Consider the following 27788-nt stretch of genomic DNA (forward strand, 5'->3'; position numbering starts at 1 on the left):
AATGGGAACTCAGATAGCAATGCTTTATAGAATCTCTTATCCATAGTCACAGAGATGTCATAACAACTTGGGAATCCAGAGATACTGACACCAATGCCACTCATTACCTATTATAAATCATCTCTTCATTTCTTGTGTATGTCATTATAAATAAAGAATCCTCCAAAAGTACATAAAAACCATAAATTAAATTTTCTCAGTTTCTCAATAAAGTCAACAATCTTTGTATTGACTTAATTGCTTCTCAACAATAACAACATCTGAAATGTATTTCATCCAACAAAAAACTTAAGTGCCCAGAATATTAAAGATGAAATACATAGGTGATATTCAAGGTGAAATACAGAAGATGAAGCTATACTTGAAGATCAGAAAAATAAAGATTGATTAGAGCACTGGACCTGGAGTCTGGAAGTTCAAATCCAGCCTCAGACAATTACTAGTAGGCAGGTCACTTAACCTTCTGTTTCAATTTCCTCCAGTGTAAATTAGGGATAATAATGGCATCTACCTTATAAGGTTGTCACAAAGTAACTGGCACATAGCTTTATTTGTTAAATAACTATTATTTGTAAATCACTGTATTATGATATCATTATTCTCAGTCTTTCTGTTTTGCACATCTTTTTCATATTTGTTAATTGTCACAATTGATCATTTTGATTCCTTTTATCATAGAAAGACAGCAGAGAATTTGCATCCAGGAAAACCTGGAATCGAATCTTGACTCTCCATATTGATTCTGCAACCTTGATTTAGAAATATTTAAAGAGTAGCAAGTCACTTAATCCTTCTGAGCCTCAGGCAACTCACCAAAATCTTAAATTATAGACTTGTCCTTATCTTTGATTAGTATTGGTGAAAAGAGTTCCCCATACTGAAAGTTATTCCTACTAACAATGCCATGGGCAACTCAACATATTAACTAATAAATAATGGCTTAGTGACTATGCAGACACAGACAGAGACAAAGACAGAAACAGAGAGACAAAGAAACAGAGACAGACCCAGAGAGACAAAAAGACAGAGACAGAGACAGAGAGAAAAGGGTAGGGGAAGACAATTGAACATATATAGAAAGTGAAAATATTGGAGTTCAAGATAGTCTTAGAAAACACTTAAGGGATTAGTGATGGATTATGTCTCAGGGGAAAAAAAAAAGACTGAGAAGTAACAATTAGAAAGGAAGAGAGAGAACCAGAAGAATATAGAATTATAGAAACTAGGGAAAGGAAGAATATCAAGATAGAGTGAACATCAGGGATAAAACCTACAGAGAGAATAAAGAGAATGGGACTAAAGAAAGGACATGTAGTTGAGGATTTAATCAATAAATGGTAAACTTTGAGTAAGTTTCGGGAGAGTGATGGAGTATAAGGGACTAAATATTGTAAGCAAGAAGTAAGTGAATGATGAGGAAATTAAATATAGGTTATCTCAAATTTTCTCCTGTATATATTGTCTCTTATAAAAATGTAGTCATAATTAGCCACATTTATAAAATGTCCTTTATTCATTTAAAATTATAAAATTTCCCATCTAATTCTAAATCAAATTATTTTATATGATTATTTTTTGAGTGTATATTGGGGTTAAGTGATTTGTCCAGGGTCACACAGCTAGTAAGTGGGGTAACTAGTTAGCATGTATAAGGCTGAATTTGAATTCAGATTCTCCTGACTCCAGTGTTGATCCTCTATTCACTTTGCTATCTAGCTGCCTTTTTATTATTTTTTTAAAAATATAACAACTACATAGAATAGTAGGGGCTTTCTATAATTTTACAATTATGATCCTATAATTGTAAAATTCAATTTCTGAGTATAAGCCATTGTCCCACAATTAAAAAACCAAACAATCTCATTTACATGTATGTGCTAAAAATATTGAATCATGTCCAAGAAGGCATCAGCAAAGTATTTCCATTTTCATATAGTCAAGTCTATTTATATACCATCTAATGGAATTCTTTATTGCAATCAAGCTTTTATTTAAAAAAAAAAAAAAAAAGAATGAGGCCATATCATGGATCCATGCAAACTTTTGACATCAATGACATTTTGTGGTATCACAATATTTTCAAATCACCAGTGCCTGGCACATAATAGGTACTTGAAAAACACTTATGAATTGATTGACATTTTCAAAGTAGTTAGCTCTCTGCCACTGAGAATATTTAAGCAAAGAAGATGAATGACTCTCTTTTCAGATAGGTTGTAGAAAGACTTGCTGTTTTGGAAAGGCAGTAAGATTGTGTGGAACGTAAGCTCCCTTTCAACTATACAATTCTGTGCTTATTCTGGTTCTCAAATGACTTCCAGATATTCAAAGGAAATATGTACTTAAGAGAAATGATGTCCAAATGTGTTGGAAATATACTCTATTAGAGAAATATACCTATTACTTATCAAACAGTGGCTATTACCTACCACAGAGCATAGGCTGTATGTGGCATTGTACAAAATATATATTTTTTTCTGTAGAGTAATTGGAGGTGTGGGGACCAGTTTTCACCATTTCTCTTTCTTCTTTCCCTTTGTCTGCATTGTTCTTACTCTGCATGCACATTTTAAAATGACCATCTCTATTTTTAGGCACATTTCAGCACAGTCATACACTCTTTTATGACATGACTCTAAAGTGCTTTCCAATTAGATTATGAAAACAGCTAAAATTAGGTACATAATCACTGATAATCATCACCTAAAACAATGTCAAGTGCCAAATGATTCTGCAAAGTGGCTTTCAGACTCATTTTCTTAGCTCCTTTCCCAATTGTCTTCTCTTGCTAGCCATATATCCTCGAGAAGAGCCTTTATTAGATTGTGGTTAGTGCGCACTGAAAGCTATTTATTCTATGGCTAATAATAGAAATAAATAATCAACCTGAGATTCCACCAGTCCATTGAAATTTTGGAGGAGGAAACTCCCTCTACCAAGAGAATTGACATCTTCTTTGCAACCTATAATCTCAACATAAAGCACTGAAAAGTTAAATAACCTGGTCAGGGTCACAAAACCAGTTTATTTTGGAGGCAGGACTTAAATATAGGTCTTTCTCATTTTAAGATTAGCTTGCTATCCCCTATGCCTTTTGCAACAAAGTAAAACAAAAACAAAAAACATTTTTTGGAAGCATTTTGTCCAGTGTTAGTTTGTTATCTCAGGCAAGTCACTTACATTCTACTCCATGAAAATGGAGGCTTTTCATTTTTTTTCCTTTGTGCTCATTAATGATGATGATGACGATGATGAAGATGACAGAATTTACATAGCACTTTAAGATTTGAAAAATGGTTCACTAATATTATCTCATTTGAGATTCAGAAAAAGCCTAGGAGGTAGGTGACATTATTATCCCCATTTTTATGAATGAGCAAACTTATTTTCCTATCTCTTTCCCTCAGTCCTATTATTTGAAACATAGTAGCCACTTAATAAATGTCTGATTTAAATTGAATTAAGATGTATTTCAAAGAAAACTTTCTGAAATAAAAACACAGTTTACAATGAACCATAATTTTCATTTGGGTAGTTTAGTGGACAGAGTACTAGTTTTGTAGTCAGAAAGATTTGAATTCAAATCTAGTGCCAGATACTTACTAGTTGTGTGACCCTGAGCAAGTCATTTAAATTGCTTGCTTCAATTTCTTCATCTGTAAATTGGGAATAATACTTGCACCTATTTCCCAAGATTTTTGTGACCACCAAATAAGATAATAATTGTAAAACACTTAAGCATTCCTAGACACATAGAAAGCACTATATAAATAGTTATTATTTTTATGATGATGAAAATGTCATAAAGGAAAAATGTTCTTGAGTAGATAAATTTGCAATTCTTGAAACAATAAGGCAGAAACGAATTGCAAATGGTCCTTCCATATTAAAAAACCACTCTAATATATTACATTTTTGTTATTGTTCAGAAATAAAGTTCTTTATCTCATAGTCAAAATCTGATTGTTAAAAAAATGCTAAAAAAGCATTGTTAATTCCTTCAGGCCTTAAAGGGGAAAGCCAATCAGTGCTAGATAAGTATGGGATGATTGCATTGAGACATTTTTTCAAATGATCACTTCACATCATACTCTAATAGTCTCATTCCCATTCTCTCTAGGGATTCAGTAAAAAGCTGAAAATATAAAATTGGCCAGTTTGCAATTCAAGTGTAGTAATGTGTACTACAGCTCTAGTATAAAAACCTATTAACAGATAAATTAAGCAGTTTCTAAGAACCTACCTACTGATGAAAGACAATTTTGGTTTTTGATGAGTTGATCCTGTAGCTTACAAAAAACTTCAAGGGGCATGATGTAGAATCTATCCTCTTCCCTTAAGTGTAAAGAATGGTGGATTTTATTATTATTATTATTATCATTTTATGGAACAGCTAGATAGTGCAATGAATAGAGTGAAGGCCCTGAAGTGAGAGAAGACTCATTTTCCTGAGTTCAAATCTGATATCAGACACTTACTAGCTGTGTGGCACTAGGCAAATTGCTTAACTTTATTTGCCTCAGTTTCCTTATCTATAAAATAAGATGGAGAAGGAAAGAAAATCTCAAATGAGGTCATAAAGAGTGTAACATGATTGAAATGACTAAATAACAACATGCTATTTTAGTGCTATTATCCACAGAATTAATATACTGAGTGTAAAGAGGAACTGGATTTAGACTCAGGAAATCTAGCTTTAAATCCTACGTCTATCACTTACTATTGTGAAATTTAGCAAATCATTTAATCCCACTGGGCCTCAATTCTCCCACCTCTAAAATGAAGGGGCATTCTGCTCCAAAATCTTTGGTATGCTTCCATTAGAATGTAAACTCTCTGAGGACAAGGAATTTGAAAAAAAAAATTCTTTTTTGTGTTTTTAATCTGTAATAAAGTGTCCAGCACATAGTAAGTGATTAATAAATATCTGAGTTGAATCTAATTCCAGATTATCTTTTTTTTTAAATGTCTTTTGTCTTCAGTTTTAGAAAATATAGAGAAGGTAGAGAGAACAACAAAACTCCATTTCAAAGGTGAAACTTTTTTGCTTAGTTATACTAAATAATCAGAAGATAGGAGGGGGAGTATATCTTTAAACAATTACTCTAAAGAGTGTTAAAGAGAATATTGCCATACAGCAGGAAATGATTTGATAATAATCATTTATTATGATTGTAAAAGATATCTGTTCTTACTTTTAGAACATTAAGGCTCTAAATAATTTTCTTTTGGTCTGATATTATGATTTTTATTGGTGCATGAACACTCTCTTTAGTGATGCAATTTGGAAAACTTGTCAATAATTTGTAGTCTTATAAAATGACCTATGGACATGGAGAAATTAAGTTATTTACTTATAACAACACTACCATTAATACAAGGTGTCCCAAAAGTCTTGGTGCAGGTTTTCCTGACTGAAAATTCAAGGTATTATCCACTTCTCTGATGCCTTTCTATGATGAAACAATCAAAATGGTCAATTGTGACAACTAACAAATAAGAGAAAGATGTGCAAAAGGCAAAGATTGAAGATAATGGTATCACAATATAGACATTTACAAATAACAGGCATTTAGCAAATATTTTAAGAAGTCTGTCATTTACTAAGTCTATGTGCCAAGTGTTGTGCTAAGTGCATTATAGATATTATTTCAATGGATCATCATGACAATCTCAAAAATAGGTGCTACTATTATCTCCAATTTGTACCTGAAGAAACTGAGGCAGGAGGAGGTTATGTGACTTGTCCAGGCTGGATTTGAACTTCAAGATTTCAAGTCCAGCACTATCCTAGCTGCCATGGTGTGATACATTGTGCATATCTAAAGTCAATTCTTGCATTAAATGATGAACTGAATTTAAATTTTGAAACCATGAAGTAATTTTATGTATTTAATTAATTAAATCCACACTTTTCCAAAAAGAATTCTGAATTATATTAAGTAATGCTTTACATTTGTCATGAGACCTTGTCTATGATAGGTCTTTATAGTGCTTTATTTCAAAAGGAATAGAAAACTTCATTACTCCCATATTGTCTATAGGGGAGAATAATAAGTTCTCAAGTAAAGGAGAATAGGGCAGAAGAAAAGAATAATAAAAACAAAAGCCACAAGAACTCTGACTAGCAGAGTGCATTATGTTCAAAGAAGTCTGTTACATTGTTTGTACTTTCATTTTCTTGGTTTTATCTTTTTTCCCCCCATTTTTCCTTGTAATTCAATTTAGTGATAATGGTGAGAGACAAATTTCTCAATATTATGTTTGGTTTCCTGAGTGTCCATGCCATGGTAAGCAGGGTCTTTCCATTGAAAAGTGGGAGTGAAATGACCTCTTTCTCAGCAATGTGTTAGCTGATTAGGTTTGCATTTCATTCATAACTAAGAGAACAGACAGAAGAGTTTTATTTTTCCTGAAATTAGTTATGACGGATCCTGCTGTGTTCATAGCTGATGGTTTTAGAGGGATCAATATGTTTTCATTTCTGTGTTGTCTTTCTTTGGTTTTGTTAAACAAGGCATAGATGTACAACTTCCCAGCAGAAAGCTGAGGGTGATCTAGTTTCTGCTTAATACACAATACCAATTGAATTTATCTCCAGCAAAACCTGGAATACAGAACCACTTTTCAAATATAGTACAGGGGAGTGCCAAATGATGTGATTAGAAACTCTTTAGAACAAAATCCATATAGCAGGAAGTTCTTTAATGCCACAAAAGAACCATGGTCTTCTCTACAGAAAATGATAAGCATATTTGTCATCTACAATGTATTTTTTTATCTGATATTTGAATAATATTTGAATCTGCTAAGCCTATGTAAATTAGCATAGCTTGGTGGCACAGTGGATAGAGCACTAGACTTGGAATCAGGAAGATTCATCTTCTTTTCATGTGACACTGGGCAAGTCACTTGACCCTGTTTTCCTCAGTTTCCCCATTTATAAAATAAGCTGGAAAAATAAATGACAAATCACTCAGGTATCTCTGCCAAGAAAATCTATGTGGGGTCATGAAAAATATACAAGAGTATACAAATCTTATTCAAAGGATCTTTGAAATGTTAGCTGAAGGGGATTCAAACATGTTCTTATCCTTTATTTTCTGTTTTCCTACTTTTAAGAGTTGATTCCCTTTTAAGACAAATCTATAGAGATATTCCTCCTTGAGTCCAAAGTCAAAGATATATGATGGAGTCTGGAAGTATGTGTTTTCTTTGTTGAGATCTATCTCCAAAATGGGATGAATAAATTAATCAATAAATTCAGATCATACTTAAAGAAATTAAGTGAAATTGGCTGTCCCATACATCTATTCAGCACACTATCACTCTAAGGTCATGCACATCTCGCATCTTGGCAACACCACTTTTTGTCTAGGGTCTAGGATTTGGATAGCCTTGCTAAAAATACCATATTCCAATACCATAAAGCAATTTGAAATTATACTAAAGATGAATCTTTGTAGAAAAAGACAGGAATACTGAGATGCCAGACTATAAATATCACTAGCATTTTGAATAGCTATTAAAATGCTAAAAAGGCAATGTGCCAACATTTAGAGAAGACACATGGGTTGTATAGTTTCACTCGGGCAATCAGTCTCGTGATCTTAAGAATTATATAAGACAGTCACCTTTTAAATTACAATCTAACTAATGAACTCTGTGAATCTTGCTATTTTGAGCTCCAATAAATTCATCCTATCCTTCAAATAGATAAAACCTCTGTATTGCACCAGGGTAGGCTTCTTTTCAGGCTGAGGTTTGTGACTTAAAAACATTCCTTTGTCCTTACCATCCCCTCAAGCTACTGTCTTATCTCTCTCTTCCTTTTCTTGTCCAAATTCCTTGAACAAATTGTCCATATTTGATATATTACTTCCAAACTGGCTATTGGTGTCACCTTTCAATTGAAATTTCTCTTTCCAAAGTTACCAATAATTTTTTCCTTTTTCTTTTATTTTCAGTAGTATTTTATTTTTCCAATATATGTAAAGATAGTTTTCAGCATTCATTTTCTGTAAGATTCTGTGTTCCTTCCCTCCTCCCTTTCCACCCGAGACAGCTAGCAATCTAATATAGATTACATAAGTGCAATTCTTTTAAACATATTTGTCATGTGCAAGAAAAATCAGATCAAAAGGAAAAATCGATGAGAAAAAAAAGCAAACAAAAACAAAAAGGTGAAAATACTATGCTTTGATCTATATTCAGGTTCCATAGTTCTCTCTCTGGATGTGGATAGCATTTTCCATCCCAAGCCTATAGATATTGCCTTGAATCACTGCATTGTTGAAAAGAGCCAAGTCCATCACAGTTGACCACATAATCTTGTTATTGTATATAGTATTCCCCTGGTTCTGTTCACTTCACTTATCATTAGTTCATTCCAGGCTTTTCTGAAAGCACTATACTTATTCTTTCTTATACAACAATAATATTCCATAACATTCATAAACTATAACTTACTCAGTTATTCCCCAACTGATGGGTATCCACTCAATTTCCAGTTCCTTGCCACTACAAAAAGGGCTGATACAAACATTTTTTTTTTTTTTTTTTTTTGCACACGCATATCTTTTCCTCTCTTTTGTGATCTTGACCTAGTAGAAATGCTGATGGATAAAAGATTATGCACAATTTTATAGCCTTTGGGCATAGTTCCAAATTGATTACCAATGATTCCTTAATTGCCTTTTCTAATTAATTAGAATTAATTGCTAATTTCTAATGGCTTCAACTCAATACCCATTCTAATCTAACCTCCACAAAACTGACAAAGTGATTTTTTTTTTTTTACAAGGCATTGGGATTAAGTGATTTGTCCAGAGTCACAGAACTAGGAAGTATAAAGTGAGGACATATTTGAACTCAGGTCCTCCTGGCTTTAGGGCCAGTATTTTACCCATCGAGAGCCATCTAGCTGTCCTAAAATGATTTTCTTAAAACACTGGTCCCACCCTTTGTTCAACAAACTTCACTGGTTCCCTGAAGAAAGTTATAAAGCTTGGTGGTGAAGATATATACACACACATACATATACATATATATATATTATTAGAATGAATTCATTGAGCGTAGAAACTTTAATAAACTTTAAATAAAAAATTAATTTTTGCTTGCATTCCTAGTACCTAGTACTGTTTATGTTACACCATTGGCAATTACTTCTCGATTGGTGGAATGATAAGAGAATTCTCAAAACAAAGACTATTCAATTAATAGTTTTTTAGAATTTGGTGGTAAAGAGAACAGTCTTTAGGTGCTGGCTTATTTACAATTTAATTTTGTATTTCTGGCAATATAATAAGCAAATAAATTACAAAAATGATATATGTTTAGTGTGTGTTCAGTTTGGTATTCCATTATTATCTCCAAACTGACAATAAAGACACTCTAGTAAAAAGGCTCTATGGGAAAAAAAAAGAACAGTCTTATCATAGTACAAAGTAAGGATAGGTTGTGAGCCACACTAAAAAAAGTACCCAAATCCACAAGACCACAGATCTGTTGAATTATAAAAAGCAGTCCAGCACTAGCTAAGAGGTAAAGAGATTCCCTAAATCACATAAGAAATGTCTGGACAAGGCTGTCCAACAAGAGAGGAGCAACACAGATGGGGATTTCATAAGAAAAAGTCTCCAAGTATAAGGAATCATTTGAAGATGTCAAGGACCTTTGCTACAAGAGCAACATAAAAGTGATAGCTCTGTTTTGGGACCTTCAATACATCTCTCTCCTTCCCTCAATTATACTTAGAGTTTTCATCTTTCAAACTTTATCATTCTGGGAATTAAAATTAATTAGAAGAAATACTTAATATTTTATTATCATGTTATGGAAACTGGAAGATGATGTGAATGAATCAGGCTATATACCAGCAAAATAACCAGAAACCAACAACAGTAAGTACTCTTCATATTCACATAGGATTTTTTATGATCATACTAAGATTTTCAAAGGCATGATCCCACCCTATCTTACAAGCAAAAAAGTACTATTATCTCCTAGCTATTTGCCATTTTTACTGCTGCATCACCTACTCAATTCTTTGCAATTTGGTTTCTTTCCCTATCATTCTACAGTTACTCCTTTCACATTGTGACTTTCCTCATTATGGTTTTAATATATTACATTTCAGCATAAAAATTAAATGGGAAGTTTTTGGTAATTTTGTAGAAACCCCAGATAGAAACCCATATTTTACAATAAGGTACTGAAATATCTCATAAAGGAAAAATTTAAAAAATTCAAATTTCTTCTCTGGTATGAAAAATAGCCCCCAAGTTTTAAGCAGATTTTCCATGTCACAGAGGGGCTGTGTTCCTAACCTCCATGATGTGAAAGGGATAACTATCAAAATTCCTCTCTTGAAAATCATGCATGTCTGCCTTATAATTTTCAATGACATCTTTTCATTTTTCATGCTCTAAGACCTTTTGGCAGTCTTAAACACTGCTAACCATTTCCTCTTGCTGGATATCTAATGTCACCTTATTTGAATCTCTTTGTTTTATGATACTCTGCTTTTTACTACAGTTACTTCTGTCATAGAGGTCCTCAAACTACGGCCATGGACCAGATGCAGCAGCTGAGGATGATTATCCCCCTCATCCAGGGCTATGAAGTTTCTTTATTCAAAGACTCACAAAACAAAGTTTTTGTTTTTATTATAGTCCGGCTCTCCAACAGTCTGAGGGACAGTGAACTGGCCCCCTATTTAAAAAGTTTGAGGACCTCTGTAAGCTCCAGAGTATAACACTAGGGCCTTATTTCATCTTCTTATTTTCAGTATCTATCGAAATGCATTGTATAGACAAATGCTAAAACAAGTAAAATAAGAGAATAAATAAATATTTGTTTCCTAGAATCCTTACAAGGTGTTAAGTCACTAGAATTGATAGAAACAATGCTTATGTTTACACCTGTGAGAGTTCACACATTAGCTCACACATTAGTTCACAAGTTTGGGAGATTCACAAGTCAGAAACCCACAATCCCACTCTCTCAAAGGAGGAGTCAACCTTTGGGTTCACCCCTTTAAGAGATCATATATAAGGAGCTCCTGGAGTCAGAAGTGAATGAGTTGAAGAGATTGAGAGCCAGAATTCAATCAGGAGAATAGAACCAAGATTCAGAGGGAGCTGGAGGCTGAAGCTGGCAGACAAGCTGCAAGAGCTCTTGGAACCAAGGAGGGAGATAGGCCTCTAAGAAAGCTTACTGGACTATTTTGGAAGAGACAATAAAAGACTGAACTTTTATCAGCTGGCTGCATTTGAGGTGATTATTGATATGAACTGAAACTACGGCTGCCTTCAGAAAACCTCCCCAAAAAACCTGCTCCCAGAGAGAACAATCAGATTTTAGAAAAAGAAGAGAACACCACATTTGTTAAGTTGGATTAATTGAACACTCTTTTTCTTTTTCCTCAGAAAAAGAAAGGTAAAAAGAAATGAAATGACTAGAATCATAATTGACAGAGATTGTTCTCTGTTCAAAGCCCTATTATATTTTTTTCTAAAACTCTTAACAGTCTATAATTAATTGTTATTATTATGCAAAATAAACTATATGTAGTAGAGCCCTACAAAAACAGTTCAAGTTTTGCATACATTACATTTATTCATTAAATAATACAATCAATGAAAATCAATCCATATGCTCTCAAACATAATGAGTTTATTCAGCAAGTCTGATAAAACATTATTAGTCTATAAGGCAGATATTAGTCTTATACCAGTTTTATAAAGGGATTCTGCTACATTTTATGTAACTATATTTCTAAATAAATTTTTCTGAAATTAAACAACAGATATCAGAAGGAATTGACATCCTGTAGGCTAGATAAATTGTAGTAGTAATTAAGCTTATCAAAGATAAGCTTATCCAAGCTTATCAATGATAAGCTTATCAAAGATAATATAATCTGAAACTTGTATATTACTTAGTGTTCAGGACAATCATCACTCCTTATTTATTCTTGGTATCCCTGAAATCTGAATTACTGAATTATTTATATATACAAGTGCTAAATAAATAAGCACTGAGCATTTTACAACATTTCTTATTTTCATTTGAGCCTCAGTCCTGTGAGGTAGATATAATATAATAGTTAGATGTAAAATAGGAAAACCAAGGTTAAACATGCATTTGGTCACATACCACGTATCACTGTGTTTTCAAAATCCAATCTGACACCAAGTCCCTCTTAATAATCTAAAACAAAAACTCCATATTTAGGAAATCTTCACAAAAAACAGATAGTTCACATACACAGCATATAGGGTGCTGCCTGCAGTGTTCAGGTATTCCTGCTGTAAGCCTCACCTGGTGATAAAAACAGGTGCTAGGTAGGATTCATCAGCAGGTAGGATGTATCGTTCATCAATTATGTCATGTGTTTGTGACAGGACAGTATATAATATAAAATAGAAAAAGGAATTCTAGATCTTTTGAATACAATGAATACATGAATTTATATAATATTAATTGCATCAATTATTATATCATATTATATCAATTTACTGATGTTCCTGTTCCCTTCATGTTGATAAGTATCAAGTAGATGCGCTAACACTCTAATCATTTTTTTTAACCAGTGCAAAGATCCAAACATGCCATTCCAAACCTCAAAAAACTTCTAAAACTCTGCATAGTACAGGGAATAAAATACAAATTAATTCCTTTGGCAACTAAAATCCTCAACAATTAGACTTCAGGTCATCTCTTCTTTCTCTTATTTTGGAATAACTTACCCCTCCCCACCCCTAAACTCTATGTTTTAGCAAAATTGTATACTTGTTAGTGTCACTACTATTGCCATGGCTGATGGGCCTATTTATAGCACTTTTAGGTTCACAAAATTCTCTCTGTGTCTTTTTCTCTTTCTGTGTTTCTTCCTTCTCTCTCTCTTTCTCTCTCTCTTTCTGTCTGTCTGTCTGTCTCTGTCTCTGTCTCTGTCTCTCTCTCTCCTTCTCCCTCTCTCTCTCTCTCTCTCTCTCTCTCTCTCCTCTCTCTCTCTCTCTCTCTCTCTCTCTCTCTCTCTCTCTCTCTTTTTCTGTCAGTCTCTATCTGTCTCTCCCTCCTTTCGTCCCCCTCTCTTTTCACTCTCTCTCTCTTTCACTTTCTCTGTTTCTCAGTTCCTCTATATCTTTATCTCTTTGGACCTCTCTCTTTCTTCTTTTTGTCTCTGTTGGTTTTCTCTGTCCCTCTCTCTGCTCCGTCCCTCTCATCTATTTTGTTCATTTTATCTCTTTAACAAGGTAGGTACTATAAGGTATTTGGGGCACCTAGGTGACACAATGGATAGAAATCTGAAGTCAGGAAGACTCATCTTTATGAGTTCAAATCGTGTCTCAGACATTTATTACCTATGTGACTCTGAGCAAGTCTTTTAGCCCTGTCTGCCTCAGTTTCCTCATCTGTAAAATGAGCAGGAAATGAAAATAAACTACTCTAGTCTTTGCCAAGAAAACCCCCAATAGGGCCAAAAGGAGTTGGATACAAATGAAAAATGACTTAATAACAACTACAGGTATTACATTTTTGATCCCTTTGTTCCCTAAGACAGGAGTCTTAATTCATACATTTCCATTCATTTCTCTTTATACAATCATAATATATTGTCCATTCTTGAGGTTCTGCTTTTTTGCATTATTTTAGAAAGATCTTTCCAAGCTACATTATATTTCTCACAAAAGTATCCATATTAATTATTTTATACTATACCATCACATAAATAAATTACAATATGTTTACATATTTCTCTATCATCATAATTTTAGTTGCTTCTTTTTTTGTTTGCAATTACATATAATTCTGATATAGAAATATATGAATAAATACTTCCTTTAAATGGTTTTTGCCAACACTCTCAAAGTCTAATATTATCACTGCAACTGGGACAAAAGTGCTCATTGTTTTTCTAACTTTTATTCTCTAATTTTTATTCTCTCAAATATAATCCTAAAAATTTGTAACTTTATCAACACTGAATGAAAGAACCTGCTTCTCTACATCTCTGAACTATGTAATCCTTGTTTTTGTACTTCAAGAATTAGCAAAAATGCCCATTTAGTCATGAATTTGACTTTGATAAAGAATAGAATAATAAAATATTTGGTCATGGTGACTCAGGAAAACATTATACTTAGTATGGAAGGGCTGCCACTATATTGGTGACAATATAAACCTAACCAAGAAAATCATAGATCATCGAGTACTAAAGGAATGAATTATTTTAAAATATTTTAAAACTATCACCTTTTTAATTACTTATGAACTATTACATTTCTCAATAATTTTGATGAGTTTAGGGACATTTTTGTGGTTTGAAAAGAGAAATAAGTGGTACAAAGAGATCTTACGGACCCAAATATTTGAAGCCAATTGTTGCGAAATTTTAAGAAGAAAAAGATCTCAGCAACTATAAGGAGTAACTAAGGTTAGGTTACATGAAACTCTTGGTTTTTATTGGGAAATATATAGAATAAACAAAGAAAATATCTCTCAGAACTTGAAATAGCAACAACTACGACTTCACACAATTCTCTTTTTCATGATAGTAATAGTACTTTGATGGCTTATATGGATTGTGGATTTTTTATTTGATTCTGAAACTATAACACTATTAATTTAGTATTCCCAGCTCATTAAGTACACATTCTAAAATAGTAGATTGCTTATTAATTTTTCATTAATCTTTGCAGTCATTAATGACTGATATTTTTTCCTGTTTTGAAAAGGTAGAGAAAATAAATATAACATATACAATGATTATAAAAAAGGTTGTTTAGATATGGAAAGCAATTTACTATGAACTTGACATATTTGATATGTTCATAGGTTTTGATGTATAAATGCCTATATGAATATGAACTGTAATTAAAGCTCCATGGTTAAGAACTATTTCAGGGAGAGTTGCTTCAATGATTTTTTATATCACCCTTAATATCAAATGCTATGATTTCCTAAATTCATAGAATCACAGGAATTTAGAATTGAATGAAACCTTAGAAGCTATCTCTTTCCCTCTGTCATCCAAATATACATCTAGTCTCTGCTGTAGGGGGATTTTGCTAATTTTTTTTTTTTCTGTCAATGTCATTAAATGTTAGAGCTGGAATATTAGACTTCAAAGGTAGCTGGGTCTAATCCCATCATTTTATAGAGGAGTACATTATAAGAGTTATATACCAAGTCATAACTTTTGAATCAATGATTCCATTGGTGGCACTAAACCATGATTGTGTTGTCAAGCATCAAACAGATAAAAAAATAATTTGTAAGTTCTTAAGCCAGTCCTTTGATAACAGATAAAGAGTTCCTTGCTACTTCACACCTCAACTTTTTTTTTAAATTTTTTTAGATCCAACTTTTAGATTTTTTTTTTTTGTTTCAAAACACATTTGTAAAATTTATTAAATACATTGATTAGAAAAGGGTTTTGAAAAGTCTCTCCACTGGTAAAGATTGAACTCTAGTCTGTACACAGAATTAGAGTTACCCCAGACTATTGGGTAACAGAACTATTGACTTGTCCATGGCTACCCAATTAGTATGCATTTAAGACAAGATATGGTCTACCTGACACAAAGCCTAATCATTTCTTGACCACATTGTGTGATATTTCACCTAAAATTTTGTAAACAATCATAAACAAGTTATTGATTTCTGTTAAGTATAAAATAACATTTATTATATGATTATAAACATTACTAATATAAGAGACCAGATTACCAATCATATTTTGATAATCATTACTCAAGGACTCTGTTCTTCCTAACCTCTGTGCCTCAGCTTCTTAAACTGTGGGTTGTATGCCATCTTGCAACTGAATGTGGGGGGTCACTAAATTATGATTTATTATCAGTAAATGTTTGATTTTTATAACTACTCTATATACTTATATACCTGAGGTCTTGTAAAAATTTCTTAGACAAAAAATGGGTTGGAAGTGGAAAAAAGTTTAAGACCACCTACTCTATGAAATCATGCAAGAATTCATTTACTACTCATTGTTTAATTTCTCACATTTCCTATAGAAAGTACTGGAAAATTTTCTCTGATAGGTCAATACCTCACAATGATCATCCTAATCAGTAAGCATAAGTCCTTTTTTATGCTATCTGATTTCTAAGTTATAAGGATGAATGCATTTTTAAAAATTGAATCACATTATGCAATTTCACCCTTTTGGATATCTCCAATCCAACTCAACCTTTTCCATTCAAAACCTAAAGAACAGGTAATTGCTGTCACGCTGGGCGAGAGGCCTAGCACAACCATGCTTGTCTCCAGGACAGCTGCAATCAACGCATTTATCATGATCTGACCAGACAGCCTGTGCCAGCCATAAGATAGCTTCAAGGTGGTAATTCACTGAACTACAGGAAGCCCTCACAGCAGTTCAATTTTAGAACTAGCAATTTTAGCTTCATCAGTGGTAAATTACAAGCTATTTAATGGTGCTGAATCACATGCCTGCTACAACATTTATGACTGTACATAAAAGAGTTATGACAATTGCACAGTACAAAGTGAAAATTAATAATAAAAATAGGTTGGGCTCATAACAATTTGGAAAAGACCCTGTTAAAAACATTAACCAAATATCACTTTTTTGCATGTAATCTTCCCTTAAAACACTGAACTTGGAGGGAAACACATTATGATTCAGGGAAAGAGAGCCACTCCACTGACTCAGCAGTAGTTAAGGGATACCATGTGGTAAGCTCTATTTCATCACATATCTCTCAAGACAAGTTTCATTTTTTTCTAAAGGGAATCTTAATACAACCTATTCATAGGCTTTGCCATTATTTCACAGTTGATAAATAGACATGATCATATCAATCCTATGATTAGGATGCATCTATTATGCCAAATTACATATGCAAATTACTATGTATGTTTCAAATTGCCAAAGAGTTACATATGACTGACTACCTTGAGGAAATTTACTATGAAATGCAATGAGTTGCTTTTTAGATGAATCATTTAACTGGAAAATAAGTTACACATCCTTTCTGTGATAAGAGCTTTCTCATTGGAGAAATCCATTCATCTATACTAGGATAAGGTGAAGGGTTTTGGGGGGAGGGGTCTTTTGTTTTTTTTGGTTCCCAGATTCAATTTTACAAATTCAATTTTGGTCTCAATCTACTCAGATATCTCTGTAGAGAATTTATAAGTACTCAGTAGAGGAAAGAAGTTTTAACTAAGTAAAAGAAAATATTATGACATTAATTTTTCTATGTATTGAGTAAAATTTTAGATAGTCTATCAGGAAGGCATTAACCTTAGGGATGGCTCATTTTCATGTTTTGCTAGGATTTGAGGAACCTAAAACTAATTAAATTTGCCTATAAAAAAATCTGATAGATTTATGTGAAAGTAGAGTATTTTCTTTTGAAAAAAATTAATAATTCTACAATCAGTGGTTTCTTCTGTTTTCCTAAATAAATCAGATAGGAGAAGTTAATTTTTAAAAGTAATAGCAATTGTAAGAAGCATGTAATAAATATGTCCAGAGATTAGGAGTTTCAATTTTCCAATAATGTAAATTATAAATGTGTGAGTAATATTGCAGGAAGAGAATTGGTGTGGGAAGCAGCAAATCAGGTGACTATTCCTAGTTCCACTATTAATTCACTCATGTATCTTTGGGTAAGACTCTTTACTTTTATGGGCCATAGATTCTTTACTTCATTAACAAATAAATTTTGTTAATTTCTTCAATCAGAATCAATTTACAAAATACTTCCTACCCCAGTAGGTACTCATTTGTACTCATAGAAAAATGTAAATGCCACTAACTACTTCTATCAACCTGCAGAAGCTCCTCTTTGCCCCTAAGTTTCCTCATCTTCAAAATTAAGGAGACAGATTAAATTACTTCTAAAGTGCCTTCTCACTCTTCTGAATTTGCTACAAATAAGGATATTCAAGCAAAATAAATTCATGCATTAGTCATCTCAAATTGTACATTCTTTACTCTATCACCTCTATCAGAAGGTGGAAATCAGGCTTTATCATCACACTTCTGGAGTTGTCATTGGTCATTGTATTGATCTGTATTCTTAGCTCTTACATAGTTGTTTAAATTTATAATATTGTACTTCTACAAATTGTTTTTTTTTTATTCTTCTCACTTAATTGTGCATCGATCTATTCTCACAAGTTTTTCCGGATTTCTTTGAATCTATACCTTGCATTATTTCTTATGATATAATGTTATTCCATTCCATTCACATTCTATAATTAGTTTGTCATTTCTCAATTAATGAACAGTCCTTTAGGATTTTTGATCCCATCTTTTAATCACACCTGTTTTATGGGAGAATCCTTTGCATTTACTTTCAAAGTAATTTTTAATTATGTATTTTTTTCTACAGGCAAGATTATTTCAGAAAAATATGGAAAGACTTACACTAACTAAAACAAAGTGGAGTCACCAGAACCAGGAGAACACTGTATATTGTAACAAAAATCTTATACAATGATCAACTGTGAATAACTTAGTTATCCTCAGCAATACAACAGTACAATACAACTCCAAAGAACTCATCATAATAACAAATTCTATCCATATCCAAAGAAATAACTGATTAGAGTTTGAACGAAAAACACTATTTTTCACATTTTCATTGTGTTTTTCTTTTTTGTCTTTTTTCACCACATGACTAAGAAATATGCTTTGCATGATTGCACACATACAATTTATATCAAATTGTTTATTATCTCAGGAAGTGGGGAGGGGAAGAGAAAGAGAGAAAATGAAACCTAAATTTTTTTAAAAGAATGTTAAAATTATTTTTATATATAATTGGGAAAAATAAAATATTATTTTAAAATTTTGTGTATTCTTCACTCATATCTTCATATTAATTTATCTATTTTTCCAGCATGTCTACCATCTTTGCAAGGAATAAGGGAGTAAAAGAGAGAGATGTGATCAACACTAGTAAGCCATAATTCAAATAGTTTACTTGAATTCCAACTCATTTCTGTCTGTTACCTCAACCAGATAATGGTCACCGATTCTTACACTTTTTTTTTCCCACACATTTCCTTACCATCCACCTTCTGACTCTGGAAGATTATTTGGTTTACGACTATTCCCTTTCAGAATGTGCTGTGTTTAATTAATCTCTGCCTTCTCCTACCACTTCCTTCTTCAAAACATCTCCCTGCTTCATGTTTTACCAATTTGAAAGTATCTCATCCTGGCTATATTTATTCCAAATATTCTGGAAATAGTATATGCTATATTATTTGACCTTCACAATAACTTTGTAATTTATACCTAAGTAATTTATAGAGAAAAAAATCTAGAAACATTAAATGACTTGTCAAAAGTCACAGACTGATAATTACTTGAGGTACAACAAGCAAACTTAGGTTTTATAAATTCATAGAAATTTAGTGATGTGTCAGAGATGATTTAATTTAGTGCTGCTCAAACTTTCTTATCTCAGGACTATGTTATGGTCAAAAAAATTTGGGGGGAATCCCAAAGAACTTTTATTTTGGGGGTACTAGTAATATTTACCATATCAGAAATGAAAACATGTCAGCATTATTATGAAAACAATTTTGTGAACTACATAATAAGGTCTGGGGGACCTGAGGAGATTCCTAGACCACGTCCTGAAAATCATTGCTCTATCCCAACTTCTTCATTTTTACTGATGAAGAAATTGATGTTTTAGAAGTAAAGAGACTGATAGATTTGAACTTACATCTCTGGTCTCCATCTGACCTTGATTTTAGTACTTGTTTTTGCCACAAAATGGACACTATGCAAATTAGATGCAATTAAAACCTTTGATGGTGGATATGGGTTTTTATCACTGATATTTATTTTCTTCTATTAGAAGAACCAAGATATCCTCTGTTCTTTTGCATGACATTTGCATATTTCCTAAACAGTCCATAAAACACTGTAAGGAAGAATAAAAGTAACATCTAGTCTCTACTCTTCCTTCCCTCGGGATTTTTCATAGTTTTTTTTTAATCACAGAAGAGTAAATTTTTAATGATTTACAAGTTATAAATAAGTTTATGAACCATTAGAGAACAATTAGAGTTGGATAGCAAAGGATAAAGAACTCAATTAACAAGTACAGGAATTTCTAGGATTAAGTTGTTGATAAAAGTTCAGCAATCTGGCCAAGATGGCAAGTGGAAGTTCCCAAAATTGAGCATATCTTGAACTTTTTTGTCCTTCAAGAGCTAAAATTCTACCAGTTATTAATTTGGTAATGGTCTTTAACCAAGATTCTTTTAAGAAATGTAGCATATTTTGTTTCGTCTATTAAAAGTGAAAGGATTCATCTGTTTGTAAACATTATTTCTTAAAGTTGTTACACAACTGAGAAATCAAAAGAGGGAAAATGTTCAAGTTTGTCTTAATAACTTTTGATCTAACAAATATTTGAAACCTATGAAGTAACTATTTTTAGATATACTTAATACTGATTTATTAAAACATTTAGTTATATTCATGAGAGAAAATATAATGTAGTCAGGGGTATGCTAGAGCTACCTCAATCTGGTTTTTAGTGAGAGAATTTACACTTTGAAAATTAGCAAATTCTACAAAACAAAGTTAGATTTATTGTTCTGTTGACTATTTAGATTTTTAAAAATGGAGAAAATGCTAATAATGCAGATTAAATTTAAAAGTATCCTGGGCATATTCCTTCCAACCTAGCCAACTGTGGAATTTTTACAAGCACATGCTATTAAGAAAATGGGCTTGAAGTTAGAATAAATGAACAATGAATGAAAAAATGAGTGAAAAATATCTTTCTTTTCTTTTCTTTCTTTCTTTTTTATTTTCATTTATTTATTTATTTGTTTATTTTTTGCTGAGGCAATTGGGATTGAGTGCCTTGCCCAAGCAAACTAGGAAATGTTAAGTGTCTGAGACCAGATTTTAACTCAGTTCTCCTGACTTCAGAGCTGGTGCTCTAACCACCACTGCACCACCTACCTATCCCAAAAAATATCTATTAAAGGAATAGTTAGATGAGATGGTGGATGGATCAGCAATCTTGAAGTCAGGAGGATGGAAATTCAAATCCAATCTCAGATATTTAACATTTACAACTGTGTGACCCTGGAAAAGTCACTTAACCCCAAATGCCTTGCCTCCTCCCTCCCCCTGGCAATTCTATTAAGCATTTTTTTTTTTTAAATCACACAAACCACTACTATTAGGCAAGCAAAACAAAGTTGAGTAAATAAGAATCTATAAGAATGCCCTGAAAAAGAACTTTAAATAGTGTGGTATGCCTCTCAATACTGGTACTCTGAAAAACCTGGGATGAGCAAATAGCCAACATGTATATATGGCATAGGGACCTTTTGGTATTTAAAACTGAATCATATCATCCTAAAAAAAGGAAAGAGAAATTTCTGGTTGGATTGTAGTTACTGTGAAACTTAAAAATTTATAACATAGAATATGAAGGAAATGGAATAAAAAAATAAGAGGTTAAATGTAGGGATAATTAACTTTTTAAGTATGTAGCCTCCATAGCAACCATATTTCAAAAGATCCCTGCATCTGTTGGTGTGAATAAACTTGTGTGAATAACACAGAATTACAAACTTTCTATCCCCAAGTTGCTGTATTCAAAAAGAAAGTATCACTCCCTTGTAGTCAGCCTTTCAGGGAGAAATCTCACCATATATAACTAGATTGGGTGATGAGGTTTATATTATTTGGTTTAGCAAGCCTCAGCTCAACCCTACAGAACCCTAACCTTAAATCCTAAGAGACTGCTGCTGTCATTGTATTCAGAGTGAATCTTTCCTCTTTTATATACTGAGGGGAAGTGCTGGATAGAAAAATGAGAGGTTTTCCACCTGAGTGGTATTATGTAGGAATACATTATTATTATAAACGCATTATTTAAAATGAAGGACTATAGACACAGGCACAGAACAAAGCTACATTGATACATTTTTTCTTGAGACTGAATTTTCTTTCAAGCATATGGCTATATTCCTTATCAGTTAAATAATCCTTGCTCTCATTGCACTCATAGGTTCATGGGAGAGACAACAAACAAGTAAATATGCATGAATGCACTACATATGATATTAAAAAGTGATCATCTGAACAGAACCAGCTACACCCAGCAAAAGAACACTGGGAAATGAGTGTGGACTCTTTGCATTTTTGTTTTTCTTCCCAGGTTATTTTTACCTTTCTAAATATTTTTCTTGTGCAACAAGAGAACCATATAAATATATACACATATATTGTATTTTAGATATACTTAAACATGTTTAACATGTATGAGACTGCCTGCCATCAAGGGGAGGGGGTGGAAGGAAGGAAGTAAAAGTTGGAACAGAAGTGATTGCAAGGGTCAATGTTGAAAAATTACCCATGCATATGTTCTGTCAATAAAAAGCTATAATAAAAAAATAAATTTAAAAAAGTGATCATCAAGACAAGAAGTTGATAATCAAGATAATTAAGGAAAGAGAATTCACTTGAAGGAAGCCTGTACAATGAGATACTTTCTGGGTTTCCATCATAAGTAAGGCAGAATCAATAACTGTGAGTTGCATATATACTCTGACCAGAACTCAAAGTCACAATCTCACCAATCCCTGATCTTCACTGATGGTCTGATGAACTTTGACAAAATAGATCAGACCTGATGCCCTATTTATGTATATTGTAATATGATGAATCCTAGAAAATAAAAATTCAAGATTTAATTGTTTTTATATTTAAGTTGATTAAAAATTGAGCAAGGTCAGTTTTATCAGTAGTGCAGCTCCATTTTGTTCAAATATTGCCTTCTACTAGAATTTTATACAGAGGGACATTTCAAATACATTTTTTTTTTTGCAATTTCAGATTTTAATTGAAAATATAAATTACATAATACATTATTCTGGTCAATAAACCAAATGAATATATGACCTCATTGATTTACATTGTCTGTAAATACAGACATTGTAAATGGCTGTCTATTGTTTGCCTTTCTTCTGTGCCATATTCTCCTATAAATTTGCTAAAAGGGATTGTGTTTACCTAATGCATTGAGAAGCCTGCCTCATTTATTTGACATTGCAAGAATAACAAAGGAGCATAAAGGCTGATCACTGATCATCCCTCATTACAAAGATAAGCCCATATTTTCCATTTATATATTTCTTTTATATTATTCTTTGTCCGATTTTTTCTTTTGTTTTTTTGTCTCCTTTGGATTCATAGAAAGACTTTTAGTACAGTCCTAGTAACAGACTCTGTCAGCATTTAGAGGACCAGTCTAGATAAGCTCTTAAGAAGTTTACCACCAGTAGACTGCCAAATTGGATGAATGTTTTGGCCATGGAAAGTCATGAAAAACTAACTTATTGTGGGAACCAAATACAATCTAGCTAAAATATTTTAAGAACTTTAAAGAACTACATAAATACAAGTTGTTATTTATTAAATTGTTAGATTTTCCATTACATTTCCATTTCCATCCTTTTGACCAAGATTTCTGCAGCGATTGGATTAGATGACATCTATGCTCCATTATATCTTCATTCAGACCAAAATGGGAAGAGATGCAAGACATTGGATGTGATGATTTCTTGCTGCCAGTTATCTTTTGGTTATAAGACCCTATTTCAGGGGCTTTTGGAACATCATTTAATTTTCATCTCTGATTAAGCACCATCTGAGATCACAGTGACATCAAATTAAAGTGCCATCTGAGGTCCAGAGTGGAATAAGGCTAAAGTCCTTCAAAACTTATAGGCATTTCTCCCTTTTCTTTTCATTCAAGCTAGAAGAATAATGTTTTCATCTCTTTTTTGATGCCCTTTACCTCATAGCCTTCAAAGTCACACTGGCAATAAGCTGCCAACCACTGGAAATATCTCCAGTCAAAACACTTGTCTTTTTATTTTTTCAAATGAGAAAGTCTGTCATGCAAAGAGAATAAAAGAACTATAGCTTTGTCTCCCCAATGAGAATTAAGTGAGTACTTACTTATATACATAAGTGATCATAGATCTAGGGTTTAAAGGGATTGTAGACATTATTTAGTCCAACAGCTTTGTTTCACAATTGAGGAATAGAAGTCTGGAAAGGTTAAATGACTAATCCAACACCACACAAGTAATTAGAGGCAAAACTTAATTTTAAACTTAGGTCCTATGATAATATAACCATTATTTCTTTAACCATACCATGAACACTCAATAGCAAAAGTTTCCTTAGCTATTCAAAATGGATATGCTAAAGCATTGAGCTAATTGCTGCAGAAACAAATCTAAAGACTGAACCAATTCCTACCCATAAGAAGTTTACATTCAAATTGGTTGAATAACAAGCATTTATTAAGCACCTACAATATGCCAGGACAATGTTATGTCCTTTGGGATACAAAGATAAAAGTGATACAATTCTTATACTCAAAGAATTTAATAAGCCATGAATAATCTTATCAGGGAAACAAAATACACATGTGTATATCTATATATCTATATCTATAAGATATGATTTTGAAGAGAGAAGTACTAGTGACTGAGAGAAAGCAACATGGACTGAGCATTGAAGAAGACTAGGGGCTACAAAAAGTTATTTTTTAGGAGGTAGTCTATTCCAGTCATGGGGGACAATCAGTGCAGTGACACAGCAACAAAGATGGATTATTATATATAAAGAACAAGAAGAAAATTAATTGAGTTGGACCATCATATGCATCAAGGGAAGCCATGGGTAAGAAAATCTGATGGAATCTAGGATGTGAAAAACTTTAAATGATAAAATGAATTTATTTTCTATTTTAATGTGATAGAGAACAATTGGAAATTGTTGAGAAGTGAAATGATCACATCTGCATTGTCATAAAAATCATTTTAAGAGCTGTGTTGCAAATGGATTATAGTGGGGATCACTTAGGAAGCTATTATCTATATAAGGTTTATTGTGGCTCAATGACACAAAATTAACTGATCCTGAATCTTTCTGAGCTTTCAGTTTCAAGTCCTGGCACACCACTGAACTCAGAATGTGGGAGGCAAAGCTAATCTGTGATCTGGTAGAGGACACACTATTCAATACCGGTAAATTCTTTCATTATATTAGCCACTCACACAGGCATCAGCAGTTGAAAATGAAGAGAAATTGATGGGGAAATCTGTTTATATCCATCTTAGTTCCAAGACTTAAAACCTGTCCATATACATTTCTCCTTCTCCCTACATTGTCTTTTTTCCTGAAGCCAGTTTGGCTTGGAGTTAGGCACATTTGTTTTTAGGTATAGAAGTGCAACTACAGAATTTAAAAAAAAAAAAAATCGAACCATTGATTCTTCAAAGTATTCTTCCTTTTCATATCATTTCATGATTATGTGCTTGGCTCCCCAGGATCATTCCCCACCTTAATTTTTGCCACCAATGCCTTGCAAATAGACAGCTGCTTCATAAAAGTGTTTTGAATGAAATAGTACTTATGAATGCTAACTTGTCTTTATTTTACTCATTGGTTGAGCATCCCTATATGAAGCATCTAGATTATTGCCAAGAATTATGATTTCCCCCCTTGATATATGTTTTGCATCTCTCATTTTCTATGAGTTTATATAACTCTAGTCAAAATCTTGGCTCATGTTGTGGCCATTTGGTCTCATAGCTCTCTAGCTAACCACTCTCTCTAGTCTCTTGTTCATCTACACCATAATACACAGAGTAGTAAAAATGATCTTCCTTAAGTGGCATTTAGATTCTATTTTTTGGCATTCAAGAAGATAACTGCTTTCACATTAATATACCTAATTGCTGACTTCAATGATTTTCATTAATTGCTCTTCTCCTGCCCAATTGTTTTGATTTCCCATTATACCCTGATTCTGAACTTTGCTAAAGCCAGATAAATCTGCCCATGTCTCTGAGACTGAATCCCTGACCTAGGCTTCCATCTTTATGAAATTTTGTCCTGTCCTATTGGTTCACAAATAATACAAATGAAAATTTCAAAAAACTTTTTAGGATACTTCTTAAAGAAGCCAGTCTAAACCAACTTTACCTGACTGTTTAATCTCATCATTCTGTCCATACCAACTGTACCCTAACCTAGTGCTATAACTGTATATATACACACACATACTCATGTGATATATGTGCATATGTGATATGTATATATATATATATATAAAATTGAAATATAGATATGTATATACAGAATATAAGAATTATGTCATATACGGGTATAAATATGTTATATTGAATATATATGTGGAAAATATCCATACTCATATGGAATGTATAACACATACATTATATATAAAACATATTCTATATAATTATAGATGGACTATATACCAAATACATTCTTTTTTTTTTTTTTTATAACTTTTTATTGACAGAACCCATGCCTGGGTAATTTTTTTACAACATTATCCCTAGCACTAACTTCTGTTCGGATTTTTCCCCTCCCTTTCTCCACCCCCCTCCCCCAGATGGCAAGCAGTCCTAAACATGTTAAATATGTCACAGTGTATCCTAGATACAATATATGTGTGCAGAACTGAACAGTTCTCTTGCTGCACAGGAAGAATTGGATTCAGAAGGTAAAAAATAACCTGGGAAGAAAAACAAAAATGCAAGCAGTTTGCATTCATTTCCCAGTGTTCTTTCTTTGGGTATAGCTGCTTTTGTCCATCCTTGATCAATTGAAACTGAGTTAGAGCAAATACATTCTTTATATTTGTATATATTGTAATATATAATATATTAAATACAATGTATTTATGGAAGTTATCATGGATCATGTATATATAAAATGTACACATGGAAGATGTCATATACTTGTATATAGGGAATCTATATAATATAAATATAAAATGCATGTCACATTTTTCATGCATATAAAACATACCCCATGCAAGCATCTGGAAGACATCATACATGTATACATGGTATTATTTTAGATACAAATTATATACTATAAACATGAATATGTGTATATACATCACATATATGTGAAAATACATGTATGTGTAAATATATTTGTTCATTTCTAGCACTGAACTTTTTTTAGTCTTTCACTAGTATTTCTCTTGAAAGTTGCTAGAAAGTCCTAGTACATCTATGTGATTTGTGATTCTTGAGTAATTAACATATAGGGAAGTCAGTCAGTGAATGATATTGACTGAATTCCATCTGAAGAATTTCAATAATCTTCTGATCATGACCTTCCCCATCAAAACATTGAAATTTTCATATTTTGGGTCCATGAGAATCCAAAGTGGCAGGTAACTGGAGAAAGGGCATAGTATTAGAGGACCCCAGTTGGAAATTTTGAATCTTAATTCTCATTCAAAAGTCAGAACACTGACCTTTGATCACATTGTAAAGTTACATTCTCATCTTTACCATGGAAGTTCATGGCTATATAATTCCATTTGAAAGGAGTTTAGAGATCATTTATTCCAAAAACTTCATTTTATCAATGAAAAAATTGGGGTTCAGAAGTCAGTGACTTATTTAATAAGACTCTTCCTCCTGATCTCTACATCTTAGAATTCCTAGGGTTTTTGTTTTTTTTTTTCAAAGCTCTACATTCTATATGAGCCCCTTCCTAATCTGCCTCCCTCTCAAAATTGCTATTGTTTATTTTGCATTTACTTTGATATATACATGTTATCTCACTAGATAGCAATAAGACTATTAAAAGAATAGACAATTACATATTTACTTTAGTATATACTCAGCACTCAGTATGGTGACCTATTGGGGGAGTAGAAAGATTGGAAGTCATT

General features: G+C 32.6%; 1 protein-coding gene across 3 annotated transcripts in view; it reads right to left on the bottom strand.

Annotated features, from left to right (window-relative positions):
* FRMPD4 (FERM and PDZ domain containing 4) overlaps nucleotides 1-27788 on the bottom strand; it is a 743167-nt gene that overhangs the window by 329538 nt on the left and 385841 nt on the right. The window lies entirely within an intron of this gene.

Source organism: Antechinus flavipes, chromosome 3 (assembly GCF_016432865.1).
Source record: "Antechinus flavipes isolate AdamAnt ecotype Samford, QLD, Australia chromosome 3, AdamAnt_v2, whole genome shotgun sequence".
Taxonomy (NCBI): domain Eukaryota; kingdom Metazoa; phylum Chordata; class Mammalia; order Dasyuromorphia; family Dasyuridae; genus Antechinus; species Antechinus flavipes.